The sequence below is a fragment of the Capricornis sumatraensis genome, chromosome 19 (genome assembly GCF_032405125.1).
Source record: "Capricornis sumatraensis isolate serow.1 chromosome 19, serow.2, whole genome shotgun sequence".
Classification (NCBI taxonomy): Eukaryota; Metazoa; Chordata; class Mammalia; order Artiodactyla; family Bovidae; genus Capricornis; species Capricornis sumatraensis.
The window spans coordinates 75,846,746-75,871,159 of record NC_091087.1 but is presented as its reverse complement, the minus strand read 5'-3'; positions in this window follow the sequence as shown (position 1 = coordinate 75,871,159).

Genomic DNA, 24,414 nt, shown 5'->3' with positions numbered 1-24,414 from the left:
ATGATATTAGGTAGAGCAAATCCTTGAGTTTTGTTCTTTTTCAAGATTGTTATAACCTTTCAATTTATGGAAAAAAAAAGACCTTTGGACTTTAATCAGAATTTGTACTGACTCAACATTATTGTGAGAATTGACATAAAAATCTCAGTATCCCAGTCTTCCCATCTCTGGACATAGTATATTCCCATTTGTCTAGGTCTTTGTCAATTTCTTTTAAAAGTATTTTATAATTTTCAGTGTAGGAGTCTCATGCATCTTTCGTTACAGAAGTAACGAGGGCCTCGCCCAGGTGTCAGATCTTTTTAATGCTGCTGCTGCAGAGGATGGGCTTTGGATTTTCATGTGGACTTCCCACCTGGTCCAGTGGTTAAGAATCCACCTGCCAATGCAGGGGACACGGGTTTGATCCCTGGCCCAGGAAGATTTCACATGTTGCGAGGCAGCTAAGCCCGTGCACCGCCACTACTGAAGCCTGAGCACCCACACTCCGCAACAGGAGGAGCTGGCGCAGCGAGAAGCCGGCACCGCAGCGGGAAGCCGGCACCCCAGCTAGAGAGCAGCCCCCGCTCGCCACAACCAGAGAAAGCCCACACAGCAAGGAAGACCCAGAAATTCAAAACATAAATGTTCATTTCCCCAATTTTTTGTTGATATGAAAAATAAAATTGGTGATCTTGCTAAATTCACTTCTTAATTCTAGGAGTTTTCAATGCTTGGGTTTGGAAGATCCCCTGGAGAAGGGAAAGGCTACCCACTCCAGTCTTCTGGCCTGGAGGATTCCATGGACTGTATAGCCCATGGGGTCGCAAACAGTTGGACACGGCTGAGCGACTTTCACTTCATGGTTAGATTAATATGACTTTTCTTTGTACTGGTCACGGGATCTATAAATAATGACCATTTGATTTTTTTCTTTCCTGTCTTTTCACTTATTTTTCTTGCCTGAAGGCGTTTGCTACAAAGTGCAATATGATGTTGAATAGAAATAGTGACTTTGTTTCTTGTCCGTGACGTTTACTCTGTCAGTTTAAGGAAGATCAATCAAATCTGTTCCAAATGACTAGGAGTTTTTTTCATGTGTATTGTTTGATTTTATTAAATCCTCTGTATATTAAGATGATCCCATGATGTCTCTCCTTAATATGTGAGAATTTTAAATACATTAATGGATTTTTCACTCCTAGAATAAACCTCAGTTCAGTTCAGTCGCTCAGTCGTGTCCGACTCTCTGCGACCCCATGAATCGCAGCACGCCAGGCCTCCCTGTCCATCACCAACTCCCAGAGTTCACTCAGACTCACGCCCATCGAGTTGGTGATACCATTCAGCCATCTCATCCTCTGTCGTCCCCTTCTCCTCCTGCCCCCAATCCCTCCCAGCATCAGAGTCTTTTCCAATGAGTCAGCTCTTCACATGAGGTGGCCAAAGTACTGGAGCTTCAGCTTTAGCATCATTCCTTCCAAGAAATCCCAGGGCTGATCGCCTTCAGAATGGACTGGTTGGATCTCCTTGCAGTCCAAGGGACTCTCAAGAGTCTTCTCCAGCACCACAGTTCAAAAGCATCAATTCTTCGGTGCTCAGCTTTCTTCACAGTCCAACTCTCACATCCATACATGACCACAGGAAAAACCATACCCTTGACTAGACGGACCTTAGTCGGCAAAGTAATGTCTCTGGTTTTGAATATACTATCTAGGTTGGTCATAACTTTTCTTCCAAGGAGTAAGCATCTTTTAATTTCATGGCTGCAGTCACCATCTGCAGTGATTTTGGAGCCCCCCAAAAATAAAGTCTGACACTGTTTCCAATGTTTCCCCATCTATTTCCCATGAAGTGGTGGGACCGGATGCCATGATCTTCGTTTTCTGAATGTTGAGCTTTAAGCCAGCTTTTTCACTCTCCTCTTTCACTTTCATCAAGAGGCTCTTTAGTTCCTCTTCACTTTCTGCCATAAGGGTGGTGTCATCTACGTATCTGAGGTTATTGATATTTCTCCCGGCAATCTTGATTCCAGCTTGTGTTTCTTCCAGCCCAGCGTTTCTCATGATGTACTCTGCATATAAGTTGAATAAGCAGGGTGACAATATATAGCCTTCACGTACTCCTTTTCCTATTTGGAACCAGTCTGTTGCATGTCCAGTTCTGACTGTTGCTTCCTGACCTGCATACAGATTTCTCAAGAGGCAGGTCAGGGGGTCTGGTATTCCCATCTCTTTCAGAATTTTCCACAGTTTATTGTGATCCACACAGTCAAAGGCTTTGGCATAGTCAATGAAGCAGAAAGAGATGTTTTTCTGGAACTCTCTTGCTTTTTCCATGATCCAGTGGATGTTGGCAATTGGATCTCTGGTTCCTCTGCCTTTTCTAAAACCAGCTTGAACATCAGGAAGTTCACGGTTCACGTATTGCTGAAGCCTGGCTTGGAGAATTTTGAGCATTACTTTACTAGCATATGAGATGAGTGTAATTGTGTGGTAGTTTGAGCATTCTTTGGCATTGCCTTTCTTTGGGATTGGAATGAAAACTGACCTTTTCCAGTCCTGTGGCCACTGCTGAGTTTTCCAAATTTTCCGGCAAATTGAGTGCAGCACTTTCACAGAATCATCTTTCAGGATTTGAAATAGCTCAATTGGAATTCCATCACCTCCACTAGCTTTGTTTGTAGTGATGCTTTCTAAGGCCCACTTGACTTCACATTCCAGGATGTCTGGCTCTAGATGAGTGATCACATCATCATGATTTTCTGGGTCGTGAAGATCTTTTTTGCACAGTTCTTCTGTGTATTCTTGCCACCTCTTCTTAATATCTTCTGCTTCTGTTAGGTCCAGACTATTTCTGTCCTTTATCGAGCCCATGTTTGCATGAAATGTTCCCTTGGTATCTCTAATATTCTCGAAGAGATCTCTAGTCTTTCCAATTCTGTTCTTTCCCATTTCTTTGCATTGATCCCTGAAGAAGGCTTTCTTATGTCTTCTTGCTATTCTATGGAACTCTGCATTCAGATGCTTATATCTTTCCTTTTCGCCTCTCTTCTTTTGACAGCTATTTTAAGGCCTCCCCAGACAGCCATTTTGCTTTTCTGCGTTTCTTTTCCGTGGGGATGGTCTTGGTCCCCGTCCCCTGCACAGTGTCAGGAGCCTCCGTCCTTAGTCCATCAGGCCCTCCGTGACTCCGACATGTGATCATCACTATGTGTCACTGGTTCCAATCCGCCAATAGTTTCCCGTAAGTGTTCATGCAAGAAACTGGTCTCTTATTTTCCTTCCTTCTAGTGTCCACGTGAGGTTGTGATAGAAAGGCCACACTAGCCCCCCAGTGCGTTTGGACACCTTTTTCCTTTTCTACTCCCTAGATTGGTTTGTGCGAGATCAGTGTTATTTCTCCCTTAAATTTCTAGATACCAGCGTAACCATTTGGGATGTGAGTTGTCTAGTGGCTGACTTTATTTTCTTGGGCTCCAAAATCACTGCAGACGGTGACTGCAGCCATGTAATTAAAAGATGCTTACTCCTTGGAAGGAAAGTTATGACCAACCTAGGCAGCATATTAAAAAGCAGGGACATTACTTTGCCAACAAAGGTCCATCTAGTCAAGGCTATGGTTTTTCCAGTGGTCATGCATGCATGCGAGAGTTGGACTATAAAGAAAGCTGAGCACCAAAGAATTGATGCTTTTGAATCTGCCATCGAGAGAGGTGGGTCAAATCTGCCTCTGTGACTTCGGATTTCTCTGGTCCTTTCCTTTGGTCTCTTTCCTTTCCTGCGTTTCATGTTGCCGACGCTTCTCTAGGGCTGTACCATCTTCCAGAAGGACCGATCCGGTCGGCGTGCGCCTGCGCTCCTCTCCCCAGAGCATGTTGCCTTCGCGTCGGCTTTGTCTGGCGACCGCGGGATTCCACGGGCTCCTCTCCCCAGAGCATCTTGCCCTCGCGTCGGCTTTGTCTGGCGACCGCAGGATTCCACGGGCTGCCTTCTGGGTGTGCCAGAAATCCATCCTTTCCTTCCCTTTGTTTTTTCTCGCAACTGTTCCGCGCTCTTCGATCGAAGGAGCGTCCCTTTTAACTGGGGTATACTTGGGTTTCATTTTTCACATGGAGTCCGGCGTGACTCATCTTTCGCTTGGTCGTTCGGCCCATTCTACACAACGCAACTCACGTTTACGTAACTCGCTGCACTTCACGTTTGCCGTCCGCCTTCTTGTTTCCTCTTTGCCCGTCTGATTTCTGTTCCATTTCCCTCTCATCTCTTGCCTTCTTTTCAATTAGTGGAATATTCGTCTCATCCTGTTTTCCCTCTCTAACTCACGAGTTATGCATTGTTTGACTATTTTTAGTTGCCAATCCTGCCAACGTCAACATTCAGCCTCGACTGATGCGTGGTGGTTCAGGATGAATTGAGGCTTTGCCAATTTCCTGTCCTGCTCGCTCTTCGGGAGCCTTTGGCTCCACCCCTCCCCTTGCCTTTTGCCTTATGGTTGCATTGCATGTAATTCAACGTGTGCATCACCTGCCAGGGCTCACCGCCACAAATGCCTGCATGTATTTACCCAAGTTTTACGTTATTCTGTGCTCTTTGTTCTTCCTGATGTTTCCACAGTTTTGCTGGGAGTATTTTCTTTTCATCTGAAGAACTCACCTTAGAATTCATTTTATGTTTTTTTTTGGCTGTGCCAAGTGGTTTGCAGTATCTTACTTGCCCTGATCAGGGAGGAAGCCACGCCCCCTGCAGTGGATGGGCGGGATCCTAACCACTGGACCACCAGGGAAATCCCTCATTTTGGAATTTCTTTAGTTCAGGCCTTGTGGTTTTGAGTTCTCTCAGTGTTTCTTTGCCTAAGATGTCTTCATTTTCTGAGTGTATTTTTGGCGATGTAGAATTCTAGATTGCAGTTCTTTTTTTATTTCAGCTCTGCAAAACTGTCATCCCACCGTCTTCTAACTTCTTTCATTTGTGATGAGAACTCATCAATTTTCTCTGCCCAATTTCTTCCTTTTCTCTCATTTTCTGCGATTTTCCCTTCATAGATCAAGACGTGGTTTCCTTTGTGTTTATACTGTTTGGGACTTACAGAGCGTCTTTAAGTCTGTGAGCTGGTGGTTTTCAGTGGTTTTAGAAAGTTCTCAATCATTATTTCTCCAAACGTAGCTTCGTCCCTTTCTCCCTCTCCTTGGGGGCTACAATTTCACTGACTGCCTCAGGTCTCTTTACTTCCCTCCGGCCCCGTGCCCCTATCTGCTTTAGTCTGGGCATTTCTAGTCAACTTGCACCCAGCTCTTTAACCCAGAATTCTGCCGTAGCTGAGATGCTGTGCCGTCTGGCTGCAGCCTGCCGCATCCCAGCGTCTTAGACGGCACGTCTGTGCTCCTCTCTCCTGACACTGCTTCCGGCAGCTGCTCCTCCGTCCCCCCGGCTCACCGGTCAGCAGTGACCCCCACTGGGTCCCAGGTCTTCCCTTCCTGTTCCACACAGTGATCCCTGGAAGGAAACCGGGTCCCCATCACCCCATGCAGAGTCTCAGACTCACCAGGCACGACCTCCCCGGGGGGCCCACCTGTCTCCACCCCTGTGACCCCACAGCTCACCCGCCTACTGACCCCAGCTGGACCTGCATCCTGCGACGGCCAGCAGGTGGACTGGCCTCTGGCCGTGTGGCCCCAGGTGGCGTGTGGACTCTGGCCATGGGCGTAGGGGTGAAGTCTGTCTTTCCCACTTCAGGACAACCACCCCCCGCCCCCCGCCCCCGATCTTGGGCTGCTGAAGCTCCAGCCCCTTTCTGTCATCAGCAGGGACAGACTTCACGCCCTCTCACGTTCACCGCGACTGCCCTGGGCGAGTGCCCGGCCGTGTTTTTATTGATCCATTGTCAGTATTAATGAGCTGGTGGCTGGAAGAGATTAGCGCTGGGCAAGGCGAGGCTGGACCGGCTACTCTGAGTGCATCTATTTTGCTCCATCCTCTCCGGAAAACTGCCCTGGTGGCGAGTTCCTGAGTCCCCACGCCGCTTTCTGTGTCCCTGAGTGACAGCCGGGCTGACTGTGGAATCCTGGGCAGCCCGTCTCCCGTCACCGCGGGGCCACGGGATGCGTCCCTGCATCGCTGGGCTAATTGCCATGGCCACATTCTTCGCATCAGGAGCCTTTTTCCTGACAGCAGAGGGTGGGACGCCATGGCGACACGTGCGGGGAGACCGCGGCTGCCCAGGAGACCAGGGCCTCGAGGGCGACTCGGTTGCCTGGGAGACGGATGAGGAGCCTGGCGGCGGGGCCTGGACCCCGGCAGCGGGGGCGGGGTCCCTGCGGGGGCCACTGGGCCTGTGTGCTCACACGTCGGCAGCCCACTCACAGCTGCCAGGCCAGGGGTCTCGCCAGGACCCCAGAAACGAGTTCCTCTCTGCCGAGGCTGTATCTGGGAGTTGGTGGGAGTCCCCCCAAGCTGTCCCAGTGTCCGGTACCAGGGGTGGTGGACCGGAGCTGGTGGAGAGAATCCGGGGCCAGTGCCTGTCTTAGGCGGCATTTTAGACCAAGTTCTGAGTAGACCCCAAACCAGAATTTCCAAAGAAGGTCCTCCCCTGGGAGATGGTGAGGCCAAGCGGCGGGGGGATTTCAGGCCTGGGCTGATGCTGTAGAAGCTCCAGGTTCGAGCTCCACCTCTGGAGTAAGGGTCGAGGCTTCATGCCCCAAGGCTTCAGAACTCTGGATGATGATGCCCCTTGGTGAGAAAGCCCTACAGCCAGGGCGGGTTTCCAGGCCTGGGGCTTCCCAGGTGGCTGTAGAACCCATCTGCCAATTCAGGAGATGCAAGAGATTTTGGTTCAATCCCTGGGTTGGGAAGATCCCCTGGAGGAGGGCACGGCAACCCACTCAAGTATTCTTGTCTGGAGAATCCCATGGACAGAGGAGCCTGGCGGACTACAGTCCATGGGGTCAGAGAGAGTCAGACATGCCTGAGCACCCATGCAGGCATGCCCATGCAGGGGCAGGGCTGGGGGAGGGGGGGGCCTGGAGGGGAGGGGGTACACCTTGCGGGGGGCCTGGATGGGAAGGGGTGCACCCTGGGGAGGGAGCCTGAAGGGGAGAGGATGCACCCTCGGGGGGGCCTAGAGGGGAGGGAATGCACCTTGGGGGGAGCCTGAAGGGGAGGGGGTGCACCCTGGGGGGGCCTGGAGGGGAGGGGTGCACCCTGGGGGGGCCTGGAGGGGAGGGGTGCACCCTGGGAGGGCCTGGAGGGGAGGGGTGCACCCTGGGGGGGCCTGAAGGGGAGGGGTGCACCTTGGGGGGAGCCTGAAGGGGAGGGGGTGCACCCTGGGGGGGCCTGGAGGGGAGGGGGTGCACCCTGGGGGAGGCCTGAAGGGGAGGGGGTGCACCCTGGGGGGGCCTGGAGGGGAGGGGTGCACCCTGGGGGGTCTGGAGGGGAGGGGTGCACCCTGGGGGGAGCCTGAAGGGGAGGGGTGCACCCTGGGAGGGCCTGGAGGGGAGGGGGTGCACCCTGGGGGGTCTGGAGGGGAGGGGTGCACCCTGGGGGGAGCCTGAAGGGGAGGGGTGCACCCTGGGAGGGCCTGGAGGGGAGGGGGTGCACCCTGGGAGGGCCTGGAAGGGAGGGGATGCACCTTGTGGGGGGCCTGGAGGGACAGGGTGCGCCTTGCAGGGTCCCGGATCCTGAGCCCTGCTCACAGACACCTCCGGAGGCTGTGGTCCCAGCGGCTGCCGCGCTCTGTGCCACGAGGCCCACGTCGTCCTCGCCTTCATCCCCCTCTCCGCTGCTTCCAGCCCTTCTCACAGTGTCACCTCTGGTTGACCCCAGTCCGTTCCATCGTCTTCTTTAAGGAGAACTTGGGTAGTCCGCCGTCCCCAAGTCATGGCTGCTTTTAGCAATGCTTCGTCAGTGGTCAGTTTGAAGAGCAGTTAGGGAATCTAGCTCTGATACAGCTCTGGCACCTCCTTCTGTCCATGAGGGTTCTACGTTCCCTCTGTCCCAACACCAGGTGTCGAAGGAGAGCAACTGAGCCTGCACGTTCCTCCTCCCATCAGGGCCTCCGTCTTTTTCCTGGACCCAAGTTAACTCCTGGGTTGGACCCGCCATCTTCGAAGGAGCCTCCATGTTGGTTAAACGCATCCATGTTATGGGAATTAAGTGCCCTTTCAATCCACTGAGTTCATCTATTTTTTAAGTTCTAACAGCTGTTGTTATTTGAGTGGTTCTCCTTTCACATGCTTTTTCTTTCGTCCTTCTAAATTCGCGGCTCTTTCCTGGCTCACTCTTCTCACTCTTTTCCAGCCTGGCCCCTCGCGTCAGCCTCTGGGCTCTAGGGCGGCCTCCTCTTGGGCGCCGCTCGCTCAGCCACAGGCTTTCTCGAGCTCATTTTCCACCTCCTGCTCTGCTAGTTTCTTGCTGAAGCCTGTTCTGCTTTTTGTTTTAGAGGAAAGATGTTTCCATTTAGATCTTTTAAGTTTCTGATTTAAACACCAGAAGCGTCTAGCCTTCACAGAGCGAGGTCTTTCTCACGGGTGTCTGTGATTTTTGCCTTTCCTATCATTTCCTGCCTTTTTCTCGCAATGTTTTTTTAACAGGTCCTGCTTTGGCTCCTTTTTTGAAGTGAGCTCTTGCGAAGCCAGCAGTTTGCAGGGATGAGGCCTGTCGTCCGCGTGAGCAGAAACCCCCGTGGCTCAGGATGCAGCCCCCACACAGGGGCCTCCACCGACTTCTTCCTGCCCTAACGGCACTGGGCACAGGGTCGTCGATGCAGGGTGGTTGAGCTCTGGGTATTTCCTGTTCTCCATGAAGATGGAATTCCCATGTCTGCTTCTTATCTTCAAGCAGGAAACAGAGGGCCTACTTTACTAGAACTTCATTTTAACAAATGAGGAATCCTTCTCGTTTGCTCGGTGTTTGCTTCGTTGTTTGCTAGAACAAAACAACAATAAAAGAAAGCCCTGAGCTCCGTAGCTCCGCATGATTTCCTGGGGTTCACGGCTCAGACGTGTGTGGCCTATTACGATGGTCTCCATAGCAATTTCTTCACTTACTGCTGTGAACTGAATGTTCGTGTCTCCCTAAAGTTCATAGGCTGGCATCCTAGCGCCCAGTGTGATGGTTCTTGGAGGTGGGCCTCTGGGGAGTTCGGTCAGATGAGGGCATGAGTGTGGGGACCCCATGACGGGACTGACTGCTCCTCCACCACATGAAGACACGGGGAGGAAGTGGGCACCTCCAAGCCAGGAGAAGAACCCGCCCCAGACCCCAAACCTGCCAGCACCTTGATCTTGGGCGTCCAGCCTCCAGAAATGTGAGAAATAAGTGTCTGATGCAGAGGCTACCGGGTGTGTGTCCCTCTGTTACAGAAGCTCAGACACTTGCTCTTTCGTTGAGTCTTCCAGGCTCCCCGTCTAGGGAAGGTGGGCACAGCTCATACCAGGCCCTGGAGGGCAGCCTAAGAGAGACAGACGCGTCCTGTCCACCGGGGTCTGCGTTACAGTCGGGGCAGGAGGGAAGGCCGCCGTTAATGAGCAAATAATTGACAAACAAGTCTTTTTGTTTAATGCAGAAAAGCACGAAGGAAAACAGCGGGAGAGGCGAGTGTGAGGGGTCTGCGGGCCCGCTCCCGCCCCACCCTCCTCCGTCAGTGCTTTTCAGATGAGGACCACCTCTGTGTGGGTCCCAGAAAGACACGCGTGGGACCAGCCTGCACCTGAAACGCCCACAGGCGGACTCTGAGATGCGTGGCAGTGTGGGGGAGGGGCGGGAGTGGGGGAGGGGCGGGAGTGGGGGAGGGGAAGGTGCCTGTGGGGGAGGGGCGGGAGTGGGGGAGGGGCGGGAGTGGGGAGGGGGAGGTGCCTGTGGGGGAGGGGCGGGAGTGGGGGAGGGGCGGGTGTGGGGGAGGGGCGGGTGTGGGGGAGGGGAAGGTGCCTGTGGGGGAGGGGCGGGAGTGGGGGAGGGGCGGGAGTCAGGGGGAGGGGAGGGTGCATGGTAGGGAGGGGAGGCCAGTGCAGGACTGAGAACAGCGGTGGGACGGGGCCTCCGCCGGATGCACGTGTGGGCCATCCATCCCACAGGCCCAGGATGTCCACTCCCACGGCCACTACCAACAGCACCGGGTCGGTGTCTCAGGCTAAGCGCAGCCCTGACCACCCCTCCAGGAGGCTCACGCACTCCCTCGGGCACATCCTTTGGCTCTAGTGCTCGGGAGCACCTCCAGAATCCAAGCAGTGCTCGCTGCCCCCCCCGCCCCCGCCACCACCCCCAGGTGAAAGCTGTGGTGTCCACCCTGGGCTCTGACTTCTGTTGAGTCCACTCTGCAGTCAGAGTGACACCTCCCCCGCCGTTAGATCCAACGTCCCTCCTCAGATCTAGAATAAAACCCACTCTCCCTGATGCTCCACAGGACTCGGCAGATCTAACCACTGACATCTCCAAACGCGCCAGCAAAGCATCTGTCCCTCGGTCCTCCTGGGCTCTGAACACAACCAGCTGCTACCCCGGGGCCTTTGCACTTGCTGTCTCCCCCACTGTTCTAGACGTCCGCAAGCAGCCAGACCTGTCTCTAGTCTTCGTGTAAAGGTCACCTCCTAAGAGAGACGCTGCACCTCAAGCAGCCCCGTTTTTTCATCAAGTTCGTCAGCGCTGGAAAGTCTGGTCTGTTCCACTCTCTGCCCCCCTCTCCTTCCTGTTGCACTCTCATTTCCTCTATCTCATGGGAACTTGTCATCTGTCTCTCTCCAAGCCTGGAGCACACCCTCAGGCAGGCACAGCCTTGCCCACATGTCCCCTGACCCCCAGGCCCGGGAAGGTCCCAGCCCACAGGAGCTACTCCTTTGGCACTTGCTGTTCAGTCACTCAGTCGTGTCTCTTTGTGACCCCACGGACCTCAGTGCGCCAGGCTTCCCTGTCCATCACCAACTCCTGGAGATTGCTCAAACTCAGGCCCATTGAGTCGGTGATGCCATCCAACCATCTCATCCTCTGTCATCCCCTTCTCCTCCTGCCTTCAATCTTTCCCAGAATCAGAGTCTTTTCTGTGAGTCAGCTCTTTGCATCAGGTGACCAACGTACTGGAACTTCAGCTTCACCATCAGTCCTTCCAAAGAATATTCAGGACTGATTTCCTTTAGGATGGACTGGTTTGATCTCCTTGCAAGTCAAAGGGTCTTCTCAACCTTCTCGACCTTCTCGACCTGTCTTCTTCTCCAACCACAGTCTGAAGCATCAGTAGTGGACCTGAAAAGCACAGTGAGGAAGAATAGACACCTCCTCTGGACGCAGCTGGAGAGAGAGCTGGTGGGGCCGTATCAGATGCACAGTTAGCAGGAAAAGGAGCCGCGTTTCAATAGAGTGATGTGCGAGAACTTCCCGTTTGACCCTCCAGACCCCCTTGCCTCTCTCTACCCGTCTCTGGCCCTTCAGGAGGCTGAGCTGCATGGACCACATGGATGACCCCCGTGTCCTTGGCCAGTCTTGGGGGAGGCAGGTGACAGGAAGGTAGGAGGGGGCAAGGGGACTGCCTGTGCCCCTGTGGAGAGCTCGCCCACCACCTTCCTCAGAAGGCTGCTTTGGGAATTAAAGGGGTTCGTGCCTGCTGAGCCGTTACATAGCATCTGTCCACCCACTGCAGAAGCCGGGCTCGGCCAACTGCTCGAGATGACTCGGCCGAGCCCTGGACCAGCCTCCATGCCCCAAGCATCCTGCAGGGTGCCACCTGCTGTCACGACGGGCTCTAGACTCCCCAGTGGGTGAGTCAGTGCATTGCCAAGCGCACCGTGACTTACTGTCGCGGGACTGCTGTAGAGCCAGGCCCTCCCCCCCCCGACTTGCTGTGATGCCTCAGCCCTGACACCTAGAATCTGGGATGACTCTGCGTCCTGCAAGCACCATTCCTCCTGACCCCCCGTTCCAGGGGGTCTGGTGGGGTCATGGCACCAATCGGAGGTCACGGGAGGAGGTGCGGCAGGCCAGACCAGTCCCCACCGTGTGAACCTACACAGTGCAGGAGGACCTACATGGAGGAGGTTTCAGGATCTTTCCAATCTTCCAAGAGATCCAGCCCCACCCTCTTCTGTCCAGCCCCCACCCCAGCCAGAGAATGTGAGGCAGTCCTGTTGAATTATCACAGAGTTTAAGCCCTTAACTTAATTCCAAAGCCACTGATTTTGAAAAGGAACTTGGCAGTCTCTTTCCAGTGAATTTTCAGGTATTTCAGACTAATCCCATTTCTTCCACTAGGAATAAGCAACCTTCCCAATTAGCTCTGTCTCGTGGGGTGGTGACTTCCTTTAATCATTTTAGCCCAGGCACCATTTCCTGGCATCAGTAGTAGGAACCTAGGATGAAGAATTTTCCAGATTTCAGATGCTAATGTTTCCAGGGACCCTCCAGTGCCCTCTGCCCAGCCCCATCTCTAGGGAGGACCTTCCCTCACTCGGCCAGTCACAGAAGAACAAGGGCTGTGCGGAAGGAGGCACTGGGCCAGGTCACAGGACCGGTCTCCAGCTCAGCCCCTGCCTGGATGAAGCCTCTGATGCTTGGGGGTGCAGCGACCTGAGACCTGGCCCACCTGAGACCCGGCCCGCTCGCGACCAGGTGCTGTTGGGGAGAGCATCATCCCTCCCCTCTGCTGTCTCTCAGGGCCCCTTCCCTGCAGACCAAGCTGGGAGGAAGTTGTGATCCCAGCAGCTGGGAGCCTGAAGGCTGACCCCAGAGGGCCAGGAAGGAAGGGCCTGGAACCTGGAGTGAGGAGTGGCCAGCAGGGCCCAGCAGAGGATGCAGGAAGGGACCGAGGGGAGGAGGGGACCGTGGGGAAGGAGGCGCAGAGGTTACTCTGAAGTGCGGTCCCTGAAGACCTTCCATTCTCACACTCAAGATGGTCACTTGGGCCTGAACAGGCCATCAGCCTAGTGGCCCAGAGGCCAGGGGCCACCACCATGATGGGCTCAGGGCAGCAAGGGTCAGAATCCCTGAGGCTCATCTCCCGGTCTTGGGGTGCTGCCCCTGTTTCTCAAGGGTCCCTGGACTTCCCTGGTGGCTCAGACGGTAATGGATTTGCCTGCAATGCAGGAGACCCAGGTTCAGTCCCTGGGTCAGGAAGATCGCCTGGAGAAGGGAAAGGCAACCCAGTATTCTTGCCTGGAGGATTCCATGGACAGAGAAGCCTGGTGAGCTACAGTCCATGGGGTCCCAAAGGGTCAGACACGACTGAGCGACTATCTCTTTCACTCATGGAGTGTCTGCAGTGACACCAAAGCTGCCAGCGTGCGTGGCCGCAGCCATGCCTGCCTGAGTGCTGGGGCAGACAGGCCTGAGTCAGGCAGGCAGGCCAAGGGCACGGCTCGTGGGCCGGGGGCAGGGCTCCAGCCTGGGGGTGGTGCCCATCAGAGGCCTCACGGCGGCCCCCGTGCCAGGCAGCCAGGAACAACTGGCTGGGCTCCTCTGGGCCTCAGGCTCCCTACCTGGGCGGACCTGTTGGTTCCGACAGTCCAGCCATGCCTCTTGGGACAGCAGGTTTTCAGGCTCTGTCACTGCTGTCTGGCTGCCCAGGAAGCAGAAGTGGGAGGGCACCCAGCGGGCCGAGCTGGCCCTCTACACACAGCCCCGTCTGCAAGGATGACCCAGCTCAGAGGGCCGTGGCGGGGGTGGGTGCGGCGGCCCCAGGCTCTTGCCACAGACAGAACAAGGGCTCCGAGAGCCAGCCCAGGCCCGGCCATCACCCCAGCGGGCCTGGGGGCCACCGGGCCTTGTTGCGAGAACCAGAGGACTGTGCTGGAAGCCACGTACTGGCTCCGAAGTCCTGCAGACAGAACCCAGGCGCCCACTCAGGCAGCTCCGCGTCTCAGGCTGCCGTCAGAATCGGGTCTGCGGCTCTCAGCGGGGGCTGGAAAGCTGGGCCGGGCCACCCGTGGGCCATCCGGGGCCTCAAGCCCAGCAAGCCGCAGGAAGGTGGGGGCTGCGGAGACCACCCAGCCTCCCAGAGACCTGCCCCCGAGCCCCACCTCTCTGGACCATGCCCCCCGGGGGCCCCACCTCCCCACTCTGCACCCCAGCTCCTGCCTCTTCCGCAGGCTGACCTCCCAGTTGCAGAGCCAGAAACTTTTCGTGTCCGAGATTCAGAGGCCAGAGCCTCGAGGGTCTGAAGGCCACCTTGGTCAAGGGTCAAGGCAGAGCTGGACCCGGCTCAGGTCTCTTGACCCTGGCCCAGTTCTGGCACCTGATACACTGCTGCTGGGTGCAACAAGAGCAGGGCTTCTGAGTCGGCATGCCACCCCCAGAGGCCTCTTGGCCCAGGCTCCACCCCCAGAGCCCTCATGGTCCAGGCTCCACCCCCGTGGCCCAGGCTCCACCCCCAGAGCCCTCATGGTCCAGGCTCCACCCCCGTGGCCCAGGCTCCACCCCCAGAGTCCTCATGGTCCAAGCTCCACCCCCGTGGCCCAGGCTCCACCCCCAGAGCCCTCATGGTCCAAGCTCCACCCCCGTGGCCCAGGCTCCACCCCCAGAGCCCTCAAGGTCCAAGCTCCACCCCCGTGGCCCAGGCTCCACCCCCAGAGCCCTCAAGGTCCAAGCTCCACCCCCGTGGCCCAGACTCCACCCCCAGAGCCCTCATGGTCCGAGCTCCATCCCCGGGTGCGGCCCCCAGGCTCTGGTGTCAGTTCAGTTCAGTTCAGTCGCTCAGTCATGTCCGACTCTCTGCGACCCCATGAATCGCAGCACGCCAGGCCTCCCTGTCCATCACCAACTCCCAGAGTTCACTCAGACTCACGTCCATCGAGTCGGTGATGCCATCCAGCCATCTCATCCTCTCTCGTCCCCTTCTCCTCCTGCCCTCAATCCCTCCCAGCATCAGAATCTTTTCCAATGAGTCAACTCTTCACATGAGGTGGCCAAAGTACTGGAGCTTCAGCTTTAGCATCATTCCTTCCAAAGAAATCCCAGGGTTGATCTTCAGAATGGACTGGTTGGATCTCCTTGCAGTCCAAGGGACTCTCAAGAGTCTTCTCCAACACCACAGTTCAAAAGCATCATTTCTTCAGTGCTCAGCCTTCTTCATAGTCCAACTCTCACATCCATACATGACCACAGGAAAAACAATAGCCTTGACTAGATGGACCTTAGTCGGCAAAGTAATGTCTCTGCTTTTGAATATGCTATCTAGGTTGGTCAAAACTTTTCTTCCAAGGAGTAAGTGTCTTTTCATTTCATGGCTGCAGTCACCATCTGCAGTGATTTTGGAGCCCAGAAAAATAAAGTCTGACACTGTTTCCAATGTTTCCCCATCTATTTTCCATGAAGTGATGGGACCGAATGCCACGATCTTCATTTTCTGAATGTTGAGCTTTAAGCCAACTTTTTCACTCTCCTCTTTCACTTTCATCAAGAGGCTTTTTAGTTCCTCTTCACTTTCTGCCATAAGGGTGGTGTCATCTGCATATCTGAGGTTCTTGATATTTCTCCCGGCAATCTTGATTCCAGCTTGTGTTTCTTCCAGCCCAGCGTTTCTCATGATGTACTCTGCATATAAGTTGAATAAGCAGGGTGACAATATATAGCCTTCACGTACTCCTTTTCCTATTTGGAACCAGTCTGTTGTTCCATGTCCAGTTCTAACTGTTGCTTCCTGACCTGCATACAGATTTCTCAAGAGGCAAGTCAGGTGCTCTGGTATTCCCATTTCTTTCAGAATTTTCCACAGTTTATTGTGATCTACACAGTCAAAGGCTTTGGCGTAATCAATAAAGCAGAAATAGATTTTTTTCCTGGAACTCTCTTGCTTTTTCCATGATCCAGAGGATGTTGGCAATTTGATCTCTGGTTCCTCTGCCTTTTCTAAAACCAGCTTGAACATCAGGAAGTTCACGGTTCACATATTGCTGAAGCCTGGCTTGGAGAATTTTGAGCATCACTTTACTAGCATGTGAGATGAGTGCAACTGTGTGGTAGTTTGAGCATTCTTTGGCATTGCCTTTCTTTGGGATTGGAATGAAAACTGACCTTTTCCAGTCCTGTGGCCACTGCTGAGTTTTCCAAATGTGCTGGCATATTGAGTGCAGCACTTTCACAGCATCATCTTTCAGGATTTGAAACAGCTCAATTGGAATTCCATCACCTCCACTAGCTTTGTTCATAGTGATGCTTTCTAAGGCCCACTTGACTTCACATTCCTAGATGTCTGCCTCTAGATTAGTGATCACATCATCATGATTATCTGGCTTGTGAAGATATTTTTGGTACAGTTCTTCTGTGTATTCTTGCCACCTCTTCTTAATATCTTCTGCTTCTGTTAGGTCCATACCATTTCTGTCCTTTATCGAGCCCATGTTTGCATGAAATGTTCCCTTGGTATCTCTAATATTCTTGAAGAGATCTCTAGTCTTTCCCGTTCTGTTGTTTTCCTCTATTTCTTTGCATTGATCGCTGAAGAAGGCTTTCTTATCTCTTCTTGCTATTCTTTGGAATTCTGCATTCAGATGCTTATATCTTTCCTTTTCTCCTTTGCTTTTTGCCTCTCTTCTTTTCACAGCTATTTGTAAGGCCTCCCCAGAGAGCCATTTGGCTTTTTTGCATTTCTTTTCCATGGGGATGGTCTTGATCCCTGTCTCCTGTACAATGTCACGAACCTCGTTCCATAGTTCATCAGGCACTCTATCTACCAGATCTAGGCCCTTAAATCTATTTCTCACTTCCACTGTATAATCATAAGGGATTTGATTTAGGTCATACCTGAATGGTCTAGCGGTTTTCCCTATTTTCTTCAATTTAAGTCTGAATTTGGCAATAAGGAGTTCATGATCTGAGCCACAGTCAGCTCCTGGTCTTGTTTTTGTTGACTGTATAGAGCTTCTCCATCTTTGGCTGCAGAGAATATAATCAGTCTGATTTCGGTGTTGACCATCTGGTGATGTCCATGTGTAGAGTCTTCTCTTGTGTTGTTGGAAGAGGGTGTTTGCTATGACCAGTGCATTTTCTTGACAAAACTCTATTAATCTTTGCCCTGCTTCATTCCACATTCCAAGGCCAAATTTGCCTGTTACTCCAGGTGTTTCTTGACTTCCTACTTTTGCATTCCAGTCTCCTATAATGAAAAGGACATCTTTTTTGGGTGTTAGTTCTAAAAGGTCTTGTAGGTCTTCATAGAACCGTTCAACTTCAGTTTCTTCAGCATTACTGGTTGGGGCATAGCCTTGGATAACTGTGATACTGAATGGTTTGCTTTGGAGACGAACAGAGATCATTCTGTCGTTTTTGAGATTGCATCCCAGTACTGCATTTCGGCCTCTTTTGTTGACCATGATGGCTACTCCATTTCTTCTGAGGGATTCCTGCCCACAGTAGTAGATGTAATGGTCATCTGAGTTAAATTCACCCATTCCAGTCCATTTTAGTTTGCTGATTCCTAGAATGTCGACGTTCACTCTTGCCATCTCTTGTTTGACCACTTCCAATTTGCCTTGACTCATGGACCTGACATTCCAGGTTCCTATGCAATATTGCTCTTTACAGCATCGGACCTTGCTTCTATCACCAGTCACATCCACAGCTGGGTATTGTTTTTGCTTTGGCTCCATCCCTTCATTCTTTCTGGAGTTATTTCTCCACTGATCTCCAGTAGCATATTGGGCACCTACTGACCTGGGGAGTTCCTCTTTTGGTATCCTATCATTTTGCCTTTTCTTACTGTTCATGGGGTTCTCAAGGCAAGAATACTGAAGTGGCTTGCCATTCCCTTCTCCAGTGGACCACATTCTGTCAGACCTCTCCACCATGACCCGCCCGTCTTGGGTTGCCCCGCAGGCATGGCTTGGTTTCACTGAGTTAGACAAGGCTGTGGTCCTAGTGTGATTAGATTGACTAGTTTTCTGTGAGTATGGTTTCAGTGTGTCTCCCCTCTGATGCCCTCTTGCAACACCTACCATCTTACTTGGGTTTCTCTTACCTTGGGCGTGGGGTATAATGGGGTATCTCTTCACGGCTGCTCCAGCAAAGCACAGCCGCTGCTCCTTACCTTGGACGAGGGGTATCTCCTTGCCGCCGCCGCCCTGACCTTCAACGTGGGAGGGCTCCTCTAGGCCCTCCTGCGCCTGCGCAGCCACCGCTCCTCGGGTTGCTGCTCCCGGCCGCCGGCCCTGGCCTCGGGTGTGGGTGGCTCCTCAAGGTCACCGCCCCTGGCCTCAGGTGCGAGGTGGCTTCTCCCGGCCGCCCCTGACCTCGGACACGCGGTGTCTCCTCCCGGCCGCCACTGACCTCGGACGCGGGGTAGCTCCTCTCGGCCGCTGCCCCTGACCTCAGATGCACGGTAGCTCCTCTCGGCCATTCCTGCGCCGTCGCAACCTGGCACTCTAGGCTGCTGCCCCTGACCTCGGTCATGGGGTAGCTCCTCTCGGCCTTGCCGGCTCGCAGCCGCCTGCACTCAGTGCGCCAGCTCGCAGCTGCCTGGTGTCAGGCCTGCTCAAATCCATCCGTCACTCCTCTTCCAAGACGCCAGCCGTGCCCTCAGTGCACGTGTGTGTGAGCATTTGCTCACTGGCCGCCTATACACTGGAAACCTCACCAAGGGTAGGGGCTGGACTGGCTTGCCCCCACGGGCAGCCTCAGTGCCCAGCACAGACGTGAGCGTGAAGCATGGAGCCTACCCCCTACCCTCTACATGACCGACTTCCAGGCGTGGGGACGGGAGAGGAGCCGGACAGGCCTCGGACACCATGGCAGGGAGCAGGTGGCTGAGAAGCGGGTAGCAGGCTGGGGCTCCAGTGGCCCCCCCACTCTACCCCCACAGGCGCTGCAGTCCTTTCAGACTCACGTACCAAATCCAAATCCAGGGATGAATTTATTGAGAATGCCAAGCCGACACCCAGTGTGTGAGGGCAGGTCCCTGTGTGCCTGCCCTGGTCGCACATCGGGGAGCGGGTGACAAGCTGTATGTCTCCCCCACCCCCCTACCCCCACCCTGCGCTGGAAGCCCCCAGCCGCTGCCTCCCCTCCAGCCCCGTCATTCAGAGCCTCCCAGTTCCCCTCCAGCTGGTGTCCTTTATGGTCCTCTCTGATTGCTCTGAAACCTTCTGGATCATTCCAGGAAGCTGCTTTACCAGCTTGGACAGATGTCTACACGCCTACGCCTGGCACTGGGTGGCGCAGACCAGCCATCGGAGCCCACACACCCCCTTTCCCGCATCATTGCGAGGTGGGCGCTTCATTTGCACTCTCCCTGATGACGGTGCTTGTTGAGAACAGTCCTGCCGACTTAATCAGCACCAAGACCCTTGGGGTGGTCCTTGGAGTGCGCGTAGAACAGCTGCTCGCCCCCCGCACGGAAGTGAACCTGGAGACACCTCCGTAAAACTAGCGGACCGTGACTCCTCGCCCTCCAACCGCCCGTAAATGCTGCTCCTGCGGAGCCCGGGCCGGCTGTGGCCGGTGGCCAGCTGCGGGAACAGGTGTGCCCGCCCCGCTCGGCGGCACTGCCAGCCGGCAGACAAGGATGCAGCGGCCATGCCACGCCTCCAGCTCCCTTCCTGGGCTTCGTTATTTCAAAGCCACACGCGAGGTCTGCCCCCGACAGCCGGGCGCGGCCTCGTGCCGGTAGTGGGAGCTGGTGGCCTCTGGGGCAGCAACCCTCTCCCGCAGCTGGCGTGAGGGGTCCAGGGCTGAGACAGCGGTGTGGGAGGCTCTCCCTGACCCCCAGGCCCGGGGAGGCCTGGATTCCCGCGGGGGATCCATGAACCCTGACTCAGACTCGGCAGAGCCCAGAACCGGTACTGGGGAACCTTGGAGCTGCTGCCCTTGGGAGCCCAGGCTCAGGGTGTTAGAAACACAGACCCAGGTGACATGGATGTCTCTAGAAACCTGGCTGACCACAGTGCTCCCACCCCAAGCTCATGCCGTGAGGTGGCAGTGCCCGGCCCCTCGCTTTGGGGGAGGGAGGGGAAGAGGGAGCCGAGGTCACTCACCCAGGACACATGGCTGGTTAGCGGCAGCCAGGACTTGCTACAGCCAGAGCCTCCTGCCCACCCGAGGCTGGGTCTGCAGCCAGGAAGGAGTGTGGGGCCTGGGGGCCTCAGTGCCTGGAGCCCAGAATTCCTTTTGCACCTGGCAGGACACCCCAGCCGGCATCTGACCCCCACCCACCCGGCATCTGATCTCCAGCTGTCCACACCACAGGCCCTGAGCCCTGCTGCCTGGGTCTCTTCTCCCCACAACCCCCAGGAAGTGAGTTCACAGCCCAGACCCCAAGTAGCCTCTGGAGAGTGACCCAGCACTCGGTGGAGTGACCCACCCACTGGCCGGGTCCGAGGATGGCGGCCTAGTCACGGCTCCAAGGACAGCGTGCCTGAGCCACCGGTCACCCAGGGACCGTCCCCTGGGCAGGGGCCTTGGGAGAACAGCCACGGACACGCACAAAGCATGCGGTCCCTGCTCTCTGGCCTCCTTTGATTCACCTGCAGCAAGATCTGTGGGTTGGGGGTGCTGGAGTGGGGGCCAGGCTGGGTGCACGGCGGTCATGAGGTGCTGGGGCCTACAGCTGCCCATTGCCCCTGCACCAGGGAGTCCAAGTAGGCAGGCCCCGGGAGCACACAGCCCTGCGGAGAGGGAGGCGGCCCCTCTCCTGGGGACCACAGCTGGCCTGGAGCTCTTGAGTCTGTCCAGAGGAGAGCGCAACCTCGCCTGTGGGCAACCCCAGATGAGAGCCTTTGATCCCTCCTGCCTGGACGCCATAGCCCTGTTTTTGGCTAATTTATTGCAAACTGTTTGGGAAAGCTAGTTTAATTAAAATCTAAATGTGCCTCCTGGGAGGGCCCGCTCCCCCAGCCTCTGTCGGTGTGATGAGGGGAGAGGGGCACTTCAGGACTGCAGCAGCTTCCCTGTTTTTGTCATCCCGAAGCCCCCGAGATAAGACAATTTATTCATGGAATTCACACTCCAGTGGTGTCAATAAAAGGCAGGCTGCGGTCCACGGAGAATCACGCAGAATCCCGAACCGGAACTGGCAGCAATTCAGGGACCAGTTCTTTCCATCGTAAGTCAGAGAGGCTGGCAGGGGCCACCTTGGCCGGCCCGTCAGGACGCAGCCGCTTTCTGGAGAATTAAAATCGCCATCTGGGAGAGCATTCGTCTTGGCTCGTCTTGGCGGACTCCGGTGGGTCAAGAGGCGTGGGGCCCTCCCCGCTCCCCCGGCCACACCAGAGACGTGGCCCTTCTGGAGCCAGATCCTCCCGTGCGCCCCAGGCCGGCTCTCTCCCGTGGACCCCCGTGTCCCGCTCTCCAGGGCAGGCTCCCGGATCTGGCAGTCCCACAGGCCCGCCTCCCTCTGAGCTGCCCTGTCTGGGAAGCAGAGCCCCGAGTACCCGGCTGTGCAACGGGGCATGCCGGCTTGTGGTCCCACCCCGAGTCCACAGGAGCGGGTGGGTGAGGCCCAGGGAGGGGCGGCCTGCGGCTGGGGGCTGCACCCTTCCACACCACGCAGGCAGGCTGGCGCTGCGGGCCAGGGGCCAGGCAACACGGACCCGGGGTGGAGGTCAAGGGGGCCGGCTCTGAGCCAGAGGACCAGGGCCCAGGTCGCTGGCACCCGCCCCCGCCACCCGCCTGGACCTGCAGCCCAGGCTGGTCAGCGTCTCCAGCCTCCACGCCTTCGGCTGGCAGCCTTCCGGGTCGTCACTTCTCCTCCACCAGCTCTCAGGGGCCCTCCCGCTCAGTGGGTCCTAGAACAGCGCCAAGGACCCAGCACGGGCCGCAGAGCTTTGTAATTAACTGGGCCCGTCTCTCCCTAAGGCCAGCGCCCCCCGGGGCAGTGCCAGGCCTGCCGTGCCTCTGTGTCACCAGGGTCCCTGCCCTCTCCCCCCACCACGGGATCTGCTGGGTTGGGGGTGGGGGTCACCAACGGACAGGCGGATGGACAGACAGATGGCAGGGACGGCTGGAGGGTGGATTGCAAGGCTGGGGAATCTCAGCAAAGCCGAGAAGCCCGGCCGCCCTGGTTTCTCCTCTGTCTCCAGCTGACCTGAAGGCTGCGGCTACTGAAGAGAAGCCAGCGCCACCCTCTTAAAGTCACATCCCCGCCCCCAACTCTGGTTTCCTCTCCGGCGCTGGAACAAGATGTCATTCCTGAGGGCGACAGAGCATTCCCTTCACGGCCCGTGCGGGCCCCCGGCCCCTGGCCCACCCCAGCCTTCCGGGCCCACTCCCCCTTCCCTGGTGAGGAGTTGCCTCCCACCCCGCCTCTGCCCGCTGCCCCTCCCCAGAGTGCATGCCACCTGCCACCCTCGCGTGGCTCTGGGTAAACGCGCTTTGGCGCTTTAATCGGTGCCCTCTCCAGTGTTATGATAAATAATTGAAACTAAACCACATGTGTCAAAATACATGAACCTCTCGCAGGTGGGCGTGAATCTCTGGAGCTCAAGCTATCTTTCTCCCGAGACGCCATAAAATGGGGACATAACGTGGGGACAGGCCCGGCTCCCACCGCAAGTGCAGGGGAGGGTTGGCAGCGGACTGGCCGCAGCTACTAGGAGCGAATCCCCGGGGTGACTGAGGGACCCCGCCGCCCTCACCTGGAGAATGGGATGCTGCACACTGGCTCAGGCTGGTCGGTGGGGAGGAAGGACCCAGGGCACAAACACGCCAGCCTGTGGCGACCACCACCTCCCCACACCATCTCCCACCGGAGCACGGCCTGATCTCAGCACCGTCCAGCCCTGTGGGGTTCGGGCTGGCCACCTGGCACTTGGGTATGGCCCAATGCCACGGCAGCCCAGCCCTACGGAGGTGTCGCGTCTATCCGAGCAGACGGCCCAGCGAGCAGCCTCCCCAGACGTGATTCCAGCTTCCAAGAAGGAGAGGTGGTTTGGAGGTGTCCTCAGAGCCCAGGTGGGCCGCTGTGTCCCCCTCTGCCCGGGACCACCATGGGCAGCAGGCCCGTGGGGCTCCCCCAGCACAGGAGGCCCGCATTGTGCCGGGCGAAACTCGCGGCCTGGGCAGGAGTGCGCCGTTCCGCGCTGATTTACAGTTACTGCCTCCTGGCCAGGTGCTCCCTCCACGGTAAGTACATGCGCCGATTTTTTATGCAAGATTGAACAACTTAACGGCCTGAACAAGTCGGATGACAAGACTTTAATTGCTATTTTTCTCCCTCCAGCCCTCAAGAGAGCAATATGGAGGCATTTAGAGAAGTATTTCATAAAACAGGAAAGAAAGCAATTCGCCAAGTTCTGTGCACATTTGCTTGCCAAGCTCCTCGGCCCTCCTCTGGGCTGGGGGATCATGGATCTCCAGGGACCCCAAGGCTTCCAGGCGGTCACTGGAGGGGGGCCCCCCCACCCAGCCGACATCGCAGGATTCTAACCCAGAGAACCAGAGGGGCTGGGGGAGGCACCTGTCCCCGCAGCTCCTGGCCGCTGTTTTCTCCCTCGTTAGACGTTAGGTGTTCACACACTAAGTGCCACCGTGTGCCAGCCCGGGGGACACAGGTGCCCGGCTGAGCCCGGAGGACACAGGTGCCGGCTGAGCCCGGGGGACACAGGTGCCCGGCTGAGCCCGGGGGACACAGGTGCCCGGCTGAGCCCGGGGGACACAGGTGCCCAGCAGAGCCCGGGGGACACAGGTGTCTGGCTGAACCCGGGGGACACAGGTGCCCGGCTGAGCCTGGGGGCCCCGTGGGGGAGCCTGAGGGGTCCCTGGCTCCCTGAGTGTGTCACCCCATGGGGAGTGGTCCTCTGTTGGCATGTGTTCTGGGGGAGGCCGTGATCAATACCGTCACTACCGGAGGCTGTGAGGATGGTGAGGGTGCCTGCCGGACAAGCGTTTTGTCTGGAAAAGGCATAAATCGTGGTGTGGGGCTGGGCGGGGGGTGGGGGTGGAAATCGCAAGGCCCATCGTTTGTGGGCGAGGACCCGCCTCTCGCCAGGATGGCTGATGAGCGGCCCCTGGAGAGCAGGGCCACGGTAGGGGCCCCGCGGGACTCAGCCTTCTCTTTTCTCCGTCTCCAGCTCCTCGACACAGAAGCCGCCTCTCCGCGTTCCTCGTTCATTCTCGACGTGTTCAAAGGATTCTGTGAGGTTAGGATGGCCCTTTTAAGAAACTGCTCAGGGCGGCGGTTTGCCTGGAAGAGCCGCCCAGCTGACACCTCTCATTAGCGCCGAGGTCTGGGGAGGAGGCCGCAGGGGGTGAGGGGGCGCGGCTGGAGCAAAGCGGGCCTTCGGCCGGGGTGGCGGCTGGGCTGCCTCTCCAGGTCTGCGAAGCGTACCCAGCCTCCACTCTGCCGGGTGCCCCTGGCGCTGGAACCACCGGGTTTGTACAGACAGGAGAACCGAGTCGGGACTGAGCCAGGGACAGAGCAACCAGAGCTGGGGCCTGCCTGGGGCCGCCCCGGGAGGGGTCGGCGAGCTCACGAGCACCGAGCACCGGCTCTTTAATGGAAGTGGGTGAAAGCAGGCCCAGGCCTTAGGGA